Genomic DNA, 4993 nt, shown 5'->3' on the forward strand with positions numbered 1-4993 from the left:
CAGTGCACCCACCCCCACTACTAACTTGGTCGCCCAGATAGCGGAAGCTAGGTATTATATATTAGAAAAACTAAGGTACTCAGAGATCTGGATGGTTGTACATATCAGATTTTTTTTAATATGTCACATGTGTTTATAAATCATATATTAGCGCTTGCATCTACTCTGGTAGATTCTTCAGATTTGAAGAATCTACTAGATAAAATAGATATAACAGAAATAAAAAACGTTCAGTATATAAAAATTATGGATATACAATATATACATAAAATATACGATATGGAATATATAAAAATATATATAACGAGCAAACTATAAAAATATACAATATATAAAATTAGTGAGAAAAAGGGGGGTAGACAGTAAATACATAATTACATATGGATGGCTGTTGACTCTCAAGAGTTCCTCCGCCCTTTGATGGGTTGTTTTTCATCCTGCAGGGTGTTCAATAAACACCCTCCTCACCAAGTAAGCTTGGTGGGGTTGCCAGTTTAGTCACCGACGGCCTGATCATGCAACAGGTTGTACTGGGTTACACGTTACCAGAAGCACTCGAAAGTGACCTAACATAACACATATACAAGCATATATACATACATATGTACATACAAACATATATACATACATATGTACATACAAACCTACATACATATGAACATACATACGAACATACATATGAACATACATACGAACATACATATGTACATACAAACATGTACATATATATATTATATTACATGATCGGCAGTATAATATTGGAAGAAATTATGTAACAGCAAACTGTATGTACATGCATGCATACGTGTATATAAATTAATGCAAACACACACACAAAAATACATAAAAACTCACATATATCCACAAACATATCTATACACACACACATTAATATGTATGTATACATATACATACACATACATATAGATGCTTATACATGCATATGTATATACATTCTTACATACAAGTGCAAAGCATTGTTCTTTCTTTGGTTTTGTGCTCACACCTTTAATTCTAATTTGCATTTTACTGGCTTTCTTAAACACTAATAATTACATTGCTTCAAATTAGCTACATGTGTATATACAAACATACATGTGGAGGGAGGTTGGTTAAATATGTTGTATAGTATAAAATTTTGTGTGCACACATGCATGTATTACATGTGCTTACATGTGTATGTGTATATATTTATATGTATATATGCATTTGCATTGTGTGTGTGTGCACATGCATGCATTACATGTGCTTATATGTGTATGTGTATATATTTATATGTATATATACATTTGCATTGTGTGTGCACACACATACATGCATTACATGTGCTTATATGTGTATATATTTATATGTGTCTATATATGCATTTGCATTTTGTGTGTGTGTAAACGTATGTGTGTATATAGATATTAGATATGCATGTGTGTGAGAGTGTATGTGAATGATATTGTTGATTTATATCTATTCACATAAACACATGAGCAATACAACAAACTTATAAACATAAACAGACACATCAATTTGTACACACACTGGATGTATAATGAAATAGTCAAAAGGATTCCAAGCAAGAGATAACATTGTGCCAGACAAGTGGAAGCCATAGGAGGAGCAGATAAACTTGCATATATTACAGAAACAAAAGCATTGAGTTTGAGATAGTAAAATGCTTTCTAGTTAGGGGCCTAAAAGAGTAGAATTCAAATCATTCTGTAGCTAATTCTGTCATTCATTCTTCAGAAATTTTTTTTTTTTTTTTTCATCATAATTGATTGCAGAAAGGGTGAGATGATGATCTATGGAGCAAAGAATTATTACATTGATGGGTACAGAGTGATTATTCAGGGTTTAATATTGCGTTCAAATTTTGGCACAAGGCCAGCAAGTTTGGGAGTGGGGTTAGGTCAATTACATCAACCCCAATGTTCAACTAGCACTTTATTTTTTCGACCCTGAAAGGATGAAAGGCAAAGTCAACCTTGGTAGAATTTGAACTCAGAATATAAAGACATGAAATGCCACTAAGACTATCCTGTCTCTTTCTATATTTTATGATTACATTGTCTGTGTTCTTTTTCGATGATGTGATTCAAAAGGATTTGGCAGTTATTTCTAACAGATCAGGTGATTACAGTAAGACTCTTTCATTGGCTTATGGTAAGTCTGTTTGTTGTAGATGATGGTACAGAGTTGGTCTAGAAGAGCAGAGGAAAATGCAGTGGTGGTAAAGGCAGAGAGAGGAGACTGCTCAGCACTGAGAAGGCAGTTATAGTGTGTGAGTAAAGGTTTGTCTAAACACTAGGTGGTGGTGGTGAAAGCAGCAGCAGTCGTCAGCTTCAACAAGTAGACCTATTATGATCAAACATATTTCAGTTAACCATTCCAAGCTTTATTTCAAACACTATGGTATCTTGGACTACATTATGCAATGTAGCCCTTACTTTCCTAAATTTAAGGTCCATTTTCCATGCTGGCATGAGTTGGACGTTTTGACAGGAGCTAAAACCAGAGGACTGTGCAGAGCTCTACTGGCTGCTTTGGCATGGTTTCTACAGCTAAATGCCCTTCCTAACACCAACCAATTCACAGAGTGTACTAGGTGCTTTCTACATGACACCAACATTGATGGGAGTCACCAAGTAACTTCTTAAGTCAAATACCCCTCAACAAGGAAGAGCAGTGGTATTGAGAGAGGTGGCTTTGTTGATGACAGATTAAGTATAATGGGATAGAGATATATGTCTTGCCATAGAGGAGATGATGTTCCAAATACAGCTTTACTCTTGATACCAAAATGTCTAAGCCAGCCTCTGTTTTAAAATTATCTAAATTAAAACCTTCCATCAAAATGTCATGCAAAGTTCTAAACACCAGTAAAAAATGATAAAATTATTTTACTAAATTCTTCCTTATATAATTAAAAAAATTAACTGATATGAAGACAGTATATCTTAGTAGAAATATAGTAAGGAAAGGATTGATAATGACAAGGCTATTTTGATAAATTCTTCATTATTTAAGAAAAAAATTGGAAGAAAATTAATAAAAAAAAAAAGAAGCAAAATATAATTAAATGTCTTTCTCTTTCCTTTTGATATCTGATCAATTTTCTCGGTAAAATCTGTTTGTTTTTTTGTAACACTTACACAGATTATATTGAACCACTGCCATCTGAGCCAACAAAAGAACCTGTATTTAGTCACTCAACCTATTAAATCAAGCAGCTAAACTGTCCTCAAATCACAATTACTGTCTCAGAAAAAATACACTTTGAATAATGTAACCTGCAGGTAAAAGACAGGATGGTCATATTGGGAATGCTTTTGGTCATAGGTCTGCTCAATTAGGACTGACCTGGGATTAAACTACAACAACCATCCCCACAAATAACAATGAGCCAATAAGGAGCCTCCTCTACATGACCAGAAATAACTGCCAAATCTTTGTCAAATAAAACCTTATCTTACAAAACAAGATATGGATTATGCAATTTTAGATATATTAAAAAATTAAATAAAACAGTTATAGCTCAATCAGAGCTGATGTAGGGCAAAACAACAATTACCATCACCATCTACTGGTGCCAGCCAAATCTAATCCAAATTACTCTCTACTATTTCAAAAGAGGAAGGATACATTAGATAATGTGGACCTAAGTGCACACTGCCTGAGAAATACACAGTATGGTTATGGATGGAATGCCTTTAACCATAGATCTGCTCCATCAGAAGTAACTTAACTTGAAGCTAAAAACTACCAACATCAGAAAATGAATGTAAAGACATACATACATACACACATACAGGTAGGTAGATGCAAATATATTGTTATAGGAAGAAAGGACTCCCAAGAAACATTGTGAAACTTGTCCAACCTACATCAGCATAAAAATATAGACACAATTTTTATATATCTATCTATCTATCTATATATGGTGGTTATCTACTCCTTACACAGAGTTTGACCACCTCCTGTACCAACACACCTTAGCACCATCATGGCGTCTGATGTGGCTTTTTAAACCAGACAGTGTTTTGAAGAAACACCCACACAGATTGCACCTCTGATTTGCACTACCAATACCTGCAGGTAAGTTCTGCTCATTGTGGATCCTAACATGTCTTTTAAGACCCCCAAGCTCTCTGTCACACACCACATTCAAACGTGTGCACAGAATAGCTGATTATAGGTGCGAGAGTGACTGTGTGGTAAGTAGCTTGCTTACCAACCACATATTCTGGGTTCAGTCCCACTGCGTGACACCTTGGGCAAGTGCCTTCTACTATAGCCTTGGGCTAACCAAAGCCTTGTGAGTGGATTTATTAGACAGAAACTGGAAGAAGCCCATTGTATGTGTGTGTGTCCTCCACCATCGCTTGACAACCGATGTTGGTGTGTTTACATCCCCATAACTTAGTAGTTCGGCAAAAGAGACCAATAGAATAAGTACTAGGCTTACAAAGAATAAGTCCTGGGGTCAATTTGTTCAACTAAAGGCAGTGCTCCAACATGGCCACAGTCTAATGGCTGAAACAAATAAAGGAATAAAGAACATATATATATATATATATATATATATATCACTTATCACTAATAACGTGGTGTAGAACTCAATATACATATGTTTCAGAACAAAGTGTTAGACACTCATCATCAACTTCATCATTTAACATCCGCTTTCCATGCTAGCATGGGTTGGACGATTTGACTGAGGACTGGTGAACCAGATGGCTACACCAGGCTCCAATCTGATTTGGCAGAGTTTCTACAGCTGGATGCCCTTCCTAACGCCAACCACTCCGAGAGTGTAGTGGGTGCTTTTACATGCCACCAGCACAAAGGCCAGTCAGCATGGCAATGGCCATGCTTGAAATGGTGTATTTTACGTGCCACCTGCACAGGAGCCAGTCCAGCAGTACTGGCAATGAACTCGCTCGAATGTCTTTTCACGTGCCACTGGCACAAGTGCCAGGAAGGCGACGTTGGTAACGAT

General features: G+C 35.9%; 1 protein-coding gene across 1 annotated transcript in view; it reads right to left on the reverse strand.

The window, feature by feature from the left end:
- LOC106875066 (dnaJ homolog subfamily C member 25) overlaps positions 1-4993 on the reverse strand; it is a 32003-nt gene that overhangs the window by 22317 nt on the left and 4693 nt on the right. The gene's annotated exons all lie outside the window — the stretch shown is intronic.

The sequence above is a fragment of the Octopus bimaculoides genome, chromosome 7 (assembly GCF_001194135.2).
Source record: "Octopus bimaculoides isolate UCB-OBI-ISO-001 chromosome 7, ASM119413v2, whole genome shotgun sequence".
Lineage (NCBI taxonomy): Eukaryota > Metazoa > Mollusca > Cephalopoda > Octopoda > Octopodidae > Octopus > Octopus bimaculoides.